Source organism: Oncorhynchus keta, chromosome 37 (assembly GCF_023373465.1).
Source record: "Oncorhynchus keta strain PuntledgeMale-10-30-2019 chromosome 37, Oket_V2, whole genome shotgun sequence".
Lineage (NCBI taxonomy): Eukaryota > Metazoa > Chordata > Actinopteri > Salmoniformes > Salmonidae > Oncorhynchus > Oncorhynchus keta.
In genome coordinates this window covers 18,693,338-18,708,337 of record NC_068457.1, presented here as the reverse complement: position 1 = coordinate 18,708,337, position 15,000 = coordinate 18,693,338, and the positions used below count along the sequence as shown (strand labels likewise).

Sequence of the window (15,000 nt, the reverse complement as noted above, 5' to 3'; positions counted from 1 at the left end):
CTAGCTTTCAGCTAGATGCTTTCAGCTAGATGCTTTCAGCTAGATGCTTTCAGCTCCCTGGATGCTAGCTTTCAGCTAGATGCTTTCAGCTAGATGCTTTCAGCTCCCTGGATGCTAGCTTTCAGCTAGATGCTTTCAGCTAGATGCTTTCAGCTTCACAAACATACTTTAGAATTCCAAAAGTCTGACTTGGTCAGACCTCCAAAGTGATGTTAAGTTGAGCTTACACACATCCCACTAAAACCTTGAATGAATGGGCCATACTGGTTATACAGAGAACTGAGAGAGAGAAGAGAGAGAGAGAGAGAGGTAGAAACAGAGAGATATAAAAAGGGGAGGTCACTAACCTCATCTATGGCTTTCTTATAGCTCTGATAGAAGGGGATGAACAGCAGAAGAGATTGAGGAGGAGAGAAGGAAGGAGAAAGACAGGGAGGAAAAGAGAGACATAAGCAGCAGAAGTGGAGAAAGCCTGACTCCCAGAAAGAATCGAGGTGTGTGTTTGTGTGTGAGTGTGTGTCACTCACGGCAGGTCTGCTGGGTCTGCCTGAGTCTCGCCCCTCCTCCGGTCTGATCCTGACCTCCTGAGTGGCTTCTGCTGGGGGGGAGGTCTCCTGGACTGGTGGACCTATCACAGCATAAGGGAGGAGTCAACATCAATATTCACAAAGAGTATCAACAGACAAATACATGTACTCATCAGTCACATATATATATATGTGTGTGTGTGTGTGTGTACCTCTCTGTGATGAAGGTGAGGATGAGGAGGAGGAGTGAGAGGACCTCTGTAGAGCAGTATCGAGACACAACTCTGAAGCTCTCAGGTCTGGATGACTGAAAGAACACACACACTGTTAATACACACTGTAATTACATATACAGTACACACACACCAGGGTTGGGGTCAATGCCATTTCATTTCAGAAAGTAAACCTAATTCCAATTCCTCATTGAAAAGCATTGAAGTGAAAAGCAATTTCAGTGCACTTCCTGAATTGACTGGAATTTAAATGGAATTGAGCCCGACCCTGACACACACACACACACACACACACACACACACACACACACACACACACACACACACACACACACACACACACACACACACACACACACACACACACACACACACACACACACACACACACACACACCTGTCTCGTATGAGTCCCTGTGCGTTGGGGGAGTTTTTCCTCATCAGGGCTGGGGAGATGGAGGTGGTTCTCTGAGGGACCTTAGGGGGAAGCTCATCGTCCTCTCGGCTAGTGGTACGAGGTGGAGGGGCGGATTCGAGTCAGAGGTGGGGTCAGAGTTCTGACGGGGGGGCATGCCTCCCCCCTCCTCCCCTCTCCTCCCCATCCCCCCCGCCTCTCCTCCTGTGCCCTCCTGCAGAGACTGAGAGCCTGTCATGGTCTTCACTGGAATCAGATGGGCCATCTGGAGAGAGAGAATGAGATAAAACACTGAATTATGGGAAAGTCCGTTCTCATTTTCTAATTCCATCAGACAGACATACTGCTTGTTGACTGTAGTATAGGCTACAGCATAGTAGTATGCAATATCAAATACAATTACAGGTTGTGTGTATATTGTATATTTGTAAATGTCAACACACACACACACGCACACACAGAGAGACAGACAGACAGACGACAGAAGGGACAGACACACACCTGTGGTTCGACTGGGCGGTGTGTTGGTGGGGTGCGGGCCGGCTGCATCCCTGCAGTGCTGAAGGCCTCGGAGCGAGGAGGCAGGGAGGCCTCAGAGACCCGACTGGAGACGGCCTTATGCTGCAGCGCAGGAGAACACTGTCTGTTCAGCTTGGACCGCTCCTCCACCTGACACACATCATCATGATTATTAGACTAACTGGACGTTACCAAAAGGTTAATACGGTGTTGTCTACAGTTTTCTAGAGGCACTGAGGCAGGCTCATCATTGCATGTTGATCCGAGCAATCAATCATGCAATTAATGGTTAGGATCAACTGGTACTCCTCTACAAGCTGTAACAGATGGAGAGAGCGCGGGGATGATAGAGAGAGTGAACGGGGATGATAGAGAGAGCGAGCGGGGATGATAGAGAGAGCGAGCGGGGTTGATAGAGAGAGCGCGCGGGGATGATAGAGAGAGAGCGCGGGGATGATAGAGAGAGCGAGCAGGGTTGATAGAGAGAGCGCGCGGGGATGATAGAGAGAGCGCGCGGGGAGGATAGAGAGAGAGCGCGGGGATGATAGAGAGAGCGAGCGGGGATGATAGAGAGAGCGAGTGGGGATGATAGAGAGAGAGCGCGGGGATGACAGAGAGAGAGCGCGGGGATGATAGAGAGAGCGCGGGGATGATAGAGAGAGAGCGCGGGGATGATAGAGAGAGCGAGCGGGGATGATAGAGAGAGAGCGCGGGGATGATAGAGAGAGTGCGCGGGGATGATAGAGCGAGAGCGCGGGGATATTAGAGAGAGCGAGGGGATGATAGAGAGAGCGAGCGGGGATGATAGAGAGAGCGAGTGGGGATGATAGAGAGAGAGCGCGGGGATGACAGAGAGAGAGCGCGGGGATGATAGAGAGAGCGCGCGGGGATGATAGAGAGAGAGCGCGGGATGATAGAGAGAGCAGAGTCAGGGATGATAGAGAGAGAGAGCGGGATGATAGAGAGAGTGCGCGGGGATGATAGAGCGAGAGCGCGGGATATTAGAGAGAGCGAGGGATGATAGAGAGAGCGCGGGGATGATAGAGAGAGCGAGCGGGGATGAGAGAGAGAGAGCGCGGGGATGACAGAGAGCGAGCGAGGGGATGATAGAGAGAGCGAGCGAGGGGATGATAGAGAGAGCGAGCGGGGATGATAGAGAGAGCGATCGGGGTTGATAGAGAGAGCGCGCGGGGATGATAGAGAGAGCGAGCGGGGATGAGAGAGAGAGAGCGCGGGGATGACAGAGAGCGAGCGAGGGGATGATAGAGAGACCGAGCGGGGATGATAGAGAGAGCGCGGGATGATAGAGAGAGCGAGCGGGGATGATAGAGAGAGAGCGTGGGGATGATAGAGAGAGAGCGCGGGGATGATAGAGAGCGCGGGGATGATAGAGAGCGCGGGGATGATAGGGAGAGAGCGCAGGGATGATAGAGAGAGAGCGCGGGGATAATAGAGAGAGAGCGCGGGGATGATAGGGAGAGAGCGCAGGGATGATAGGGAGAGAGCGGAGTTGGAGGAGAGGAGGATGGAGGAGAGGTGGATGGAGGAGAGGAGGAGAGGGGGATAGAGGAGAGGAGGAGAGGGGGATGGAGGAGAGGAGGATGGAGGAGAGGAGGAGAGGGGGGATGGAGGAGAGGCGGAGAGGGGGTGGAGGAGAGGGGGATGGAGGAGAGAAGGAGAGGGGGTGGAGGAGAGGGGGATGAGGGAGAGGGGATGGAGGAGAGGCAGAGAGGGGATGGAGGAGAGGACGAGAGGGGGATGGAGGAGAGGGGGATGGAGGAGAGGCAGAGAGGGGGATGGAGGAGAGGCAGAGAGGGGGATGGAGGAGAGGCAGAGATGGGGATGGAGAGAGCAGAGAGGGGATGGAGGAGAGGGGGATGGAGGAGAGGGGATGGAGGAGAGGAGAGGATGGAGGAGAGACAGAGAGGGGATGGAGGAGAGGCAGAGGGGGGGATGGAGGAGAGGCAGAGAGGGGACAGAGGAGAGGGGGATGAAGGAGAGGGGATGGAGGAGAGGCAGAGAGGATGGAGGAGAGGACGAGAGATGGAGAAGAGGGGGATGGAGGAGAGGCAGAGAGGGGATGGAGAGAGGCAGAGAGGGGGTGAGAGGAGAGGGGGATGGAGGAGAGAGAGAGGGGATGAGAGAGACAGAGGGGGATGGAGGAGGAGGAGAGGGGGGATGGAGAGAGGAGAGGGGGATGGAGGAGAGGCAGAGAGGGGATGGAGGAGAGAGAGAGGGGGAGAGAGAGACAGAGAGGGGGATGGAGGAGGGGATGGAGAGAGGCAGAGAGGGGGATGGAGGAGAGGACGAGAGGGGATGGAGGAGAGGGACAGGAGGAGAGGCAGAGGGGGATGGAGGAGAGGGGCATGAGGAGAGGAGGAGAGGGGATGGAGGAGAGGGGGATGGAGAGAGGAGGAGAGGGGATGGAGGAGAGGGGATGGAGGAGAGGCAGAGAGGGGGATGGAGGAGAGGACGAGAGGGGGATGGAGGAGAGGGCATGAAGGAGAGGCGAGAGAGGGGGATGGAGGAGAGGGGCATGGAGGAGAGGAGGAGAGAGGGATGGAGGAGAGGGGATGGAGGAGAGGAGAGAGGGGGATGGAGGAGAGGCAGAGAGGGGGATGGAGGAGAGGGGGATGGAGGAGAGGCAGAGAGGGGGATGGAGGAGAGGACGAGAGGGGGATGGAGGAGAGTGGGATGAAGGAGAGGGGGATGAAGGAGAGGCAGAGAGGGGGATGGAGGAGAGGGGGATGGAGGAGAGGCAGAGAGGGGGATGGAGGAGAGGCAGAGAGGGGGATGGAGGAGAGGATGAGAGGGGGATGGAGGAGAGGGGTATGGAGGAGAGGCGTAGAGGGGGATGGAGGAGAGGGGCATGGAGGAGAGGGGATGGAGGAGAGGAGGAGAGGGGGATGGAGGAGAGGGGTATGGAGGAGAGGAGAGAGGGGTGGAGAGAGGGATGGAGAGAGAGTCAGAGAGGGGATGGAGGAGAGGGGGATGGAGGAGAGGCAGAGAGGATTGCACCAGAGAGGGGATGGAGGAGAGGGCAGAGAGGGGCAGAGAGGGGATGGAGGAGAGGCAGAGAGGGGGATGGAGGAGAGGGGATGGAGGATGAGGCAGAGAGGGGATGGAGGAGAGGGGGATGGAGGAGAGGCAGAGAGGGGGGATGGAGGAGGAGGGAGAGAGGGGCATGGAGGAGAGGCAGAGAGGGGATGGAGGAGAGGGGGATGGAGGAGAGGCAGAGAGGGGGATGGAGGAGAGGGGATGGAGGAGAGGCAGAGAGGGGATGGAGGAGAGGCAGAGATGGGGATGGAGGAGAGGCAGAGGGGGATGGAGGAGAGGCAGAGGGGGGATGGAGGAGAGGCAGAGGGGGATGGAGGAGAGGCAGAGATGGGGATGGAGGAGAGGCAGAGAGGGGATGGAGGAGAGGCAGAGAGGGGGATGGAGGAGAGGCAGAGGGGGATGGAGGAGAGGCAGAGAGGGGATGGAGGAGAGGCAGAGAGGGGGATGGAGGAGAGGCAGAGAGGGGGATGGAGGAGAGGCAGAGAGGGGATGGAGGAGGAGGCAGAGAGGGGATGGAGGAGAGGCAGAGATGGGGATGGAGGAGAGGCAGAGATTGGGATGGAGGAGAGGCAGAGAGGGGATGGAGGAGAGGCAGAGAGGGGATGGAGGAGAGGCAGAGATTGGGATGGAGGAGAGGCAGAGAGGGGGATGGAGGAGAGGGGGATGGAGGAGAGGCAGAGGGGGATGGAGGAGAGGCAGAGAGGGGGATGGAGGAGAGGGGGAGGGAGGAGAGGCAGAGAGGGGGATGGAGGAGAGGCAGAGAGGGGGATGGAGGAGAGGCAGAGAGGGGGATGGAGGAGAGGCAGAGAGGGGGATGGAGGAGAGGCAGAGAGGGGATGGAGGAGAGGCAGAGAGGGGGATGGAGGAGAGGCAGAGAGGGGGATGGAGGAGAGGCAGAGAGGGGGATGGAGGAGAGGCAGAGAGGGGGATGGAGGAGAGGCAGAGAGGGGGATGGAGGAGAGGCAGAGATGGGGATGGAGGAGAGGCAGAGAGGGGGATGGAGGAGAGGCAGAGAGGGGATGGAGGAGAGGCAGAGAGGGGGATGGAGGAGAGGCAGAGATGGGGATGGATGGAGGCAGAGAGGGGGGATGGAGGAGAGGGGATGGAGGAGAGAGAGGGGGATGGAGGAGAGGGGGATGGAGGAGAGGCAGAGAGGGGGATGGAGGAGAGGCAGAGAGGGGGATGGAGGAGAGGCAGAGAGGGGATGGAGGAGAGGCAGAGAGGGGGATGGAGGAGAGGCAGAGAGGGGGATGGAGGAGAGGCAGAGAGGGGGATGGAGGAGAGGGGATGGAGGAGAGGCAGAGAGGGGGATGGAGGGGGATGGAGGAGAGGCAGAGAGGGGGATGGAGGAGAGGCAGAGAGGGGGATGGAGGAGAGGCAGAGAGGGGGATGGAGGAGAGGCAGAGATGGGGATGGAGGAGAGGCAGAGAGGGGGATGGAGGAGAGGCAGAGAGGGGGATGGAGGAGAGGCAGAGAGGGGGATGGAGGAGGCAGGATGGGGATGGAGGAGAGGCAGAGAGGGGATGGAGGAGAGGCAGAGAGGGGGGATGGAGAGAGGCAGAGAGGGGATGGAGGAGAGGCAGAGAGGGGATGGAGGAGAGGCAGAGAGGGGATGGAGGAGAGGCAGAGAGGGGGGATGGAGGAGAGGCAGAGAGAGGGGGATGGAGGAGAGGCAGAGGGGATGGAGGAGAGGCAGAGAGGGGATGGAGGAGAGGCAGAGAGGGGATGGAGGAGAGGGGGAGGGGGATGGAGGAGAGGCAGAGATGGGGATGGAGGAGAGGCAGAGAGGGGGATGGAGGAGAGGCAGAGAGGGGATGGAGGAGAGGCAGAGAGGGGGGATGGAGGAGGGCAGAGATGGGGATGGAGGAGAGGCAGAGAGGGGATGGAGGAGAGGCAGGAGGGGGATGGAGAGAGGCAGAGAGGGGGATGGAGGAGAGGCAGAGATGGGGATGGGATGAGAGAGAGAGGGGGATGGAGGAGGGGGATGGAGGAGAGGCAGAGAGGGGGATGGAGGAGAGGGGGAGAGATGGGGGGATGGAGGAGAGGCAGAGAGGGGGATGGAGGAGAGGCAGAGAGGGGGATGGAGGAGAGGCAGAGAGGGGGATGGAGGAGAGGCAGAGAGGGGGATGGAGGAGGCAGAGAGGGGGATGGAGGATGAGGAGAGAGAGGGGATGGAGGAGAGGCAGAGAGGGGATGGGAGGAGAGGAGGGAGAGGCAGAGATGGGGATGGAGGAGAGGCAGAGAGGGGGATGGAGGATGGAGGAGAGGCAGAGATGGGGATGGAGGAGAGGCAGAGAGGGGGGATGGGGATGGAGAGGCAGAGAGGGGGATGGAGGAGAGGCAGAGATGGGGATGGAGGAGAGGCAGAGAGGGGGATGGAGGAGGAGAGGCAGAGAGGGGGATGGAGGAGGAGAGGCAGAGATGGGGATGGAGGAGAGGCAGAGAGGGGGATGGAGGAGAGGGGGATGGGGATGGAGGAGAGGCAGAGAGGGGGATGGAGGAGAGGGAGATGGAGGAGAGGCAGAGGGGGATGGAGGAGAGGCAGAGATGGGGATGGAGGAGGGGGGAGGAGAGAGGCAGATGGAGGAGAGGAGGCAGAGGGGGGGATGGAGGAGAGGGGGAGGAGGGGGATGGAGGAGAGGGCATGGAGGAGAGGAGGAGAGGGGGATGGAGGAGAGGGGCATGGAGGAGAGGCAGAGAGGGGATGGAGGAGAGGGGCATGGAGGAGAGGCGTAGAGGGGGATGGAGGAGAGGGGCATGGAGGAGAGGCGTAGAGGGGGATGTGGAGGAGAGGGGCATGGAGGAGAGGAGGAGAGGGGGATGGAGGAGAGGGGGATGGAGGAGAGGAGGAGAGGGGGATGGAGGAGAGGGGGATGGAGGAGAGGGGGATGGAGGAGACGGGGATGGAGGAGAGAGGGGGATGGAGGAGAGGGGGATGGAGGAGACGGGGATGAAGGAGACGGGGAAGGAGGAGAGGGGTTGGAGGAGAGGGGGATGGAGGAGAGGAGGAGAGGGGGTTGGAGGAGAGGGGTTGGAGGAGAGGGGGATGGAGGAGACGGGGATGGAGGAGAGGGGATGGAGGAGAGGGGGATGGAGGAGAGGGATGGAGGAGAGGAGGAGAGGGGGTTGGAGGAGAGGGGGATGGAGGAGACGGGGATGGAGGAGACGGGGATGGAGGAGACGGGGATGGAGGAGACGGGGTTGGAGGAGACGGGATGGAGGAGAGGGGGATGGAGGAGAGGGGGATGGAGGAGAGGGGGATAGAGGAGAGGGGGATGGAGGAGAGGGGATGGAGGAGAGGGGGATAGAGGAGACGGGGTTGGAGGAGACGGGGTTGGAGGAGAGGGGGATGGAGGAGAGGGGGATAGAGGAGAGGGGGATGGAGGAGAGGGGGATGGAGGAGAGGGGGATAGAGGAGAGGGGGATGGAGGAGAGGGGGATAGAGGAGAGGAAGAGAGGGGGATGGAGGAGACGGGATGGAGGAGAGGGGGATGGAGGAGAGGGGGATGGAGGAGAGGGGGATAGAGGAGAGGAAGAGAGGGGGATGGAGGAGAGGGGGATAGAGGAGAGGAAGAGAGGGGATGGAGGAGACGGGATGGAGGAGAGGGGGATGGAGGAGAGGGGGATAGAGGAGAGGAAGAGAGGGGGATGGAGGAGACGGGATGGAGGAGACGGGGATGGAGGAGACGGGGATGGAGGAGACGGGGATGGAGGAGACGGGGATGGAGGAGACGGGGATGGAGGAGAGGGGGATGGAGGAGAGGGGGATGGAGGAGAGGGGGATGGAGGAGACGGGGATGGAGGAGACGGGGATGGAGGAGAGGGGGATGGAGGAGAGGGGGATGGAGGAGAGGGGGATAGAGGAGAGGGGGATGGAGAAGAGGGGGATAGAGGAGAGGAAGAGAGGGGGTGGAGGACACGGGATGGAGGAGAGGGGGATAGAGGAGAGGGGGATGGAGGAGAGGGGGATAGAGGAGAGGGGGGGATGGAGGAGAGGGGGATGGAGGAGGAGAGGGATAGAGGAGAGGGGATGGAGGAGAGGGGGATAGAGAAGAGGGGGATGGAGGAGAGGGGGATAGAGGAGAGGGGGATGGAGGAGAGGGGGATAGAGGAGAGGAAGAGAGGGGGATGGAGGAGAGGCGGAGTTGGAGGGTATCATTCCAGCAGAAAAGAGAATCTGAAATGTTGAGAATCCATGTTGGTCTGTGATCCCAGAGAAAATATAGTCCACCACCGATTGGCCAGCACTAAAGAGAGTCCTGATTAGCCCCCACCCAGCACCAAGCTGAGACCTGATTGGCATTCACCCAGCTGAGACCTGATTGGCCAGCACCCATCACCAAGCTGAACTGCAATTGGCTAACTGACCGTAAACAGGAAGTGACACGTATGGAGTCCTTGCTGTGACATCATCAAACTCCAGAAGGAGGGGCGGTTGGGGAAGGTGTTAGGGGAGGCACCCTGACAGAGAAGGAGTCTGGGGGTCTGGTTTTTCTAGATATCTGTTTTGATTGGATTGGGGACTATTGGAGGTAGGTGGGTAAGGATGAACCAACTGAGCTATATGAAGTTGAAACAATGTTATACAAAATAGTATAAAATATAGAAATGTATAATATTTTGTTTTATCTACAAATATAATAAAGAATATATGTCCGTCCGTCCGTGCGTGCGTCCGTCCGTGCGTCTCTGTCTGTCTGTCTGTCTGTCTGTCTGTCTGTCTGTCTGTCTGTCTGTCTGTCTGTCTGTCTGTCTGTCTGTCTGTCTGTCTGTCTGTGTGTGTGTGTGTGTGTGTGGCTAGTGGCTAGCAGCGAGTGGTCTGATAGTGAGCTGGGACTGGGAGCCGAATGGGGAGCCACCAGGAGAGGGTGAGGAGAACACCTAGGGGTGAGGTAGGGGGAGGAGCAGGGTGTGAGATACTGCGAGTGGTAGAATGGAGCGGGAGGGGAATTGAGGGAAAGATGACATGGGGACTCAGGTCGGGAGTGTGAGGGGGAGATTCCGGCTGAGGTCTGGGGTGAGGTTCTAGGTGACCCTCGGGGCGAGAGGCCAATCCAATTTAAGGCTGAAACTAACTGTTTCAGAGGACCTGAGATCTTACCAGGAGAACGAAGGGGGAGAAAGAGAGGGAGGACCGAGACAGGGATGACTGCTTGGATCTAGTGGGTATGGCCTGGGCCAGGTGTGATCTGAGCATGTTAGCTGGAGCAGAGGAAGTCAGGTCCAGGTTAGAGGTCGTGACCTCATCATCATCACTGACCTCTGACTTCACTCTGTTCAGAGGGGGAGGTGCCCAGCCGGGGACTTGGAGGAACGGACTCTGCTTGGAGGATTCAGGAGCCAGGAAGTGATTTTGATTGGAGGACAGGAAAGGGCGTAGCCGGCCTGCCGGTGCAGAGGCTGAGAGGTCAGGGGTTAGGGGTCGGGGGTAGAGGTCAGAATTCGTATGACCCCCATAGAATCCCAACAGACTCTCATGGCTGGAAGCCATCCTCAAACCCCCCACACCTCCCTCTCTACCCCTTTCCCTCTCCTCCTCTCTATACCTCCAACAACCCAACTCCCTCTTTTCTAGTTCCTCCATTTCTATATCTAGTTCATCTATTTCTACATCTAGTATACGACAGGGAAACAGAGAGCTGCCTCTAAGATCATTATCGGGAGAAGGGTAGAGGAAAGAAGAATTAGAATGAGAGGAGGAAGAGGAGTCTATTTCTACATCTATGTCATTTACTTCTATGTCTATTCTACGACAAGGGGAGATGGAGCTGCCACTACGGCCACTGACCCATATCTGCCCCTGGTCTTTCACCCCCAGGTTATGTCCCTGGTTGGGGCTGGAGCTGGGTGCCCAGGCTGGCCCATTGAGGGCTTCTTGTTTAGGGGCTTGGTTGGGTTTGGGGTTAGGGCTGGGGCCTCGGTTAAAGCCAGCCTGTTGCCCCTTCTCATTATGCTGTGGCCCCTGGTTGGGGTTGTGTTGTGGCCCTGGGTGTTTAGGTCTGGGACTGCGTCCTCGGTCTTGCTGACCAGCCTTCTGACCGGCTTCGCTAGGCCCTTTTGGCCTCAGGTTGTTGTGTGGTACCCCTGGTGGTTGGCTCCGGTATTGCATCCTCTTTCTTTCTGTCTGACCACCCTCTGACTAGCTTTCTGAGCTCTCATCTCTCTATCCTGCTGGCTGATCTTCTGTTTCAGAATGGGATCTACTAGATCCCTGGTCTCCAGGGAGATACGGATGTGAGGGGGAGGTGGGGTCGGAGGGGGCTCGGCGAGGGAGGTTGGCGTGGGAGTGAATGGGGGATGAATGTTGGTTGAAGGAGTGGCTTTGTCTGAGGAAAGGGCGGGGTGAGTGGCTCTGGGGGTGTGGCTGCTGCTTCAAGACCTGCAGACAAGGTGGGGCAGAAGTTAAACAAGCACAAACACACACACACACACACACACACACACACACACACACACACACACACACACACACACACACACACACACACACACACACACACCAAATATAAAACACACACGAGAACTGTAACAGAAGAACACAGTATCTTGTTCTGATCCACACTGTATGCACCGCTACACAGACAATGTTGTAGTTAGACCGAGACTGTACTCATGATCTTCAGTTATGAATGTTGTCCAGAGACCAGAGTCTCTCCAGAGTCTGTGTGTGTACCTCTTTAGCCCATGCAGGTTTGTCAGTAGGACTAGCTGAGTCTTTATAGTGATACAGAGGTTTCTTCTCGCCTGGTCGGCCATCTTGGTTTTGTTGTTGTTGCTGCTGTTGTAGAGACACCAGGTAGGCTCTCTACAAAACAAATAGGCAACAGTTGACCATCTCTTCAATTATTCAACACCATTGTTATGACATCATCATAAGAGCCAAGTGTTACCTCCTGTTGTAACTGTCTCTGTAGCCTCTCGGCTTGATGTTGTTCCTCAATCTGCTTACGCTTATACTCCTATGGAGACACACACACGGAAGGCTGTTATTATCCAATCTTAACCAAATCACTATCATGACAGCACAGAGCCAATCTCTGAAACACATGACCAATAGCATCACTCCACACAGGACAGGTTGACCAATAGGATCCATACAGGACAGGGCTCACAGGGACGTTCCATGATCCATGTACAAATGACCTCGACTAACCTGCACACTCGGTCTTACTTTTTATTACATTTTTTACTTTAGTTTATTTAGTAAATATTTTCTTAATTCTATTTCTTGAACTGCATTGTTGGTTAAGGGCTTGTGCGTAAGCTTTTCACGGTAAGATCTACACCTGTTGTATTCGGCGCATGTTACAAATAACATGTGATGTGATTTGATGGGGCTGGGGAGGGGGGTTCCTTACAGGGTAAGGACTTGCAGAGAGGAACGAGGAACAACAAACACTGGACACAGGGACAAGGTACAGGTTTACACCACAGGCTCTGTAGCTGTAGTTTCACAGGGTTGAGGGGTCAGACTTCAGAGGACGGGGGTAGGTAGATGTACACATGCAGGTATACAATGGGCATGCTCCTGTAAAAGTTATTGAGGGGTCAGGGGTGAGAGGTCAGTGGTATATATATATATAGACATGCAGGGGTAACAGAGTTACCAGCAGTAGAGCCTGCTCCTGTAGAAGTTATTGAGGGGTCAGGGGTGAGAGGTCAGGGGTATATATATATATAGACATGCAGGGGTAACAGAGTTACCAGCAGTAGAGCCTGCTCCTGTAGAAGTTATTGAGGGGTCAGGGGTGAGAGGTCAGGGGTATATATATATATATATAGACATGCAGGGGTAACAGAGTTACCAGCAGTAGAGCCTGCTCCTGTAGAAGTTATTGAGGGGTCAGGGGTGAGAGGTCAGGGGTATATATATATATAGACATGCAGGGGTAACAGAGTTACCAGCAGTAGAGCCTGCTCCTGTAGAAGTTATTGAGGGGTCAGGGGTGAGAGGTCAGGGGTATATATATATATATAGACATGCAGGGGTAACAGTGTTACCAGCAGTAGAGCCTGCTCCTGTTGAAGTTATTGAGGGGTCAGGGGTGAGAGGTCAGGGGTATATATATATATATAGACATGCAGGGGTAACAGTGTTACCAGCAGTAGAGCCTGCTCCTGTTGAAGTTATTGAGGGGTCAGGGGTATATATATATATAGACATGCAGGGGTAACAGTGTTAGCAGCAGTAGAGCCTGCTCCTGTAGAAGTTATTGAGGGGTCAGGGTGGAGGTCAGGGGTATATATATATATAGACATGCAGGGGTAACAGTGTTACCAGCAGTAGAGCCTGCTCCTGTAGAAGCTGTTGCTGTAGGATCTCTAACTGTCTCTGTTCCTCCTCCAGCTGTCTACGGATATACTCCTATCACAACGCAGCATGGAGGGAAGGAGAGAACGGGAAACAGAGAGAGAGAGTCAGACAGAGATGTACTCCTAATGCAGCCTGGAGGGAAGGAGAGAACAGGAAACAGAAAGAGAGAGTCAGACAGAGATGTACTCCTAATGCAGCCTGGAGGGAAGGAGAGAACAGGAAACAGAGAGAGAGAGAGTCAGACAGAGATGTACTCCTAATGCAGCCTGGAGGGAAGGAGAGAACAGGAAACAGAAAGAGAGTCAGACAGAGATATACTCCTAATGCAGCCTGGAGGGAAGGAGAGAACAGGAAACAGAAAGAGAGTCAGACAGAGATGTACTCCTAATGCAGCCTGGAGGGAAGGAGAGAACAGGAAACAGAAAGAGAGAGTCAGACAGAGATGTACTCCTAATGCAGCCTGGAGGGAAGGAGAGAACAGGAAACAGAAAGAGAGAGTCAGACAGAGATGTACTCCTAATGCAGCCTGGAGGGAAGGAGAGAACAGGAAACAGAGAGAGAGAGAGTCAGACAGAGATGTACTCCTAATGCAGCCTGGAGGGAAGGAGAGAACAGGAAACAGAGAGAGAGAGAGTCAGACAGAGATGTACTCTAATGCAGCCTGGAGGGAAGGAGAGAACAGGAAACAGAGAGAGAGAGAGTCAGACAGAGATGTACTCCTAATGCAGCCTGGAGGGAAGGAGAGAACAGGAAACAGAGAGAGAGAGTCAGACAGAGATGTACTCCTAATGCAGCCTGGAGGGAAGGAGAGAACAGGAAACAGAAAGAGAGTCAGACAGAGATGTACTCCTAATGCAGCCTGGTGGGAAGGAGAGAACAGGAAACAGAGAGAGAGAGAGTCAGACAGAGATGTACTCCTAATGCAGCCTGGAGGGAAGGAGAGAACAGGAAACAGAGAGAGAGAGTCAGACAGAGATGTACTCCTAATGCAGCCTGGAGGGAAGGAGAGAACAGGAAACAGAGAGAGAGAGTCAGACAGAGATGTACTCCTAATGCAGCCTGGAGGGAAGGAGAGAACAGGAAACAGAAAGAGAGTCAGACAGAGATGTACTCCTAATGCAGCCTGGAGGGAAGGAGAGAACAGGAAACAGAGAGAGAGAGTCAGACAGAGATGTACTCCTAATGCAGCATGGAGGGAAGGAGAGAACAAGAAACAGAGAGAGAGAGTCAGACAGAGATGTACTCCTAATGCAGCATGGAGGGAAGGAGAGAACAGGAAACAGAGAGAGAGAGTCAGACAGAGATGTACTCCTAATGCAGCATGGAGGGAAGGAGAGAACAGGAAACAGAGAGAGAGAGTCAGACAGAGATGTACTCCTAATGCAGCCTGGAGGGAAGGAGAGAACAGGAAACAGAGAGAGAGAGTCAGACAGAGATGTACTCCTAATGCAGCCTGGAGGGAAGGAGAGAACAGGAAACAGAGAGAGAGAGAGTCAGACAGAGATGTACTCCTAATGCAGCCTGGAGGGAAGGAGAGAACAGGAAACAGAGAGAGAGAGAGTCAGACAGAGATGTACTCCTAATGCAGCCTGGTGGGAAGGAGAGAACAGGAAACAGAGAGAGAGAGTCAGACAGAGATGTACTCCTAATGCAGCCTGGAGGGAAGGAGAGAACAGGAAACAGAGAGAGAGAGTCAGACAGAGATGTACTCCTAATGCAGCATGGAGGGAAGGAGAGAACAGGAAACATAGAGAGAGAGTCAGACAGAGATGTACTCCTAATGCAGCCTGGAGGGAAGGAGAGAACAGGAAACAGAGAGAGAGAGTCAGACAGAGATGTACTCCTAATGCAGCCTGGAGGGAAGGAGAGAACAGGAAACAGAGAGAGAGAGAGTCAGACAGAGATGTACTCCTAATGCAGCCTGGAGGGAAGGAG

At 55.6% G+C, this 15,000-nt stretch overlaps 1 pseudogene; it reads right to left on the bottom strand.

The window, feature by feature from the left end:
• The window catches only part of LOC118379765 (TRAF2 and NCK-interacting protein kinase-like), an 89,118-nt pseudogene that overhangs the window by 23,870 nt on the left and 50,248 nt on the right, over positions 1-15,000 (bottom strand).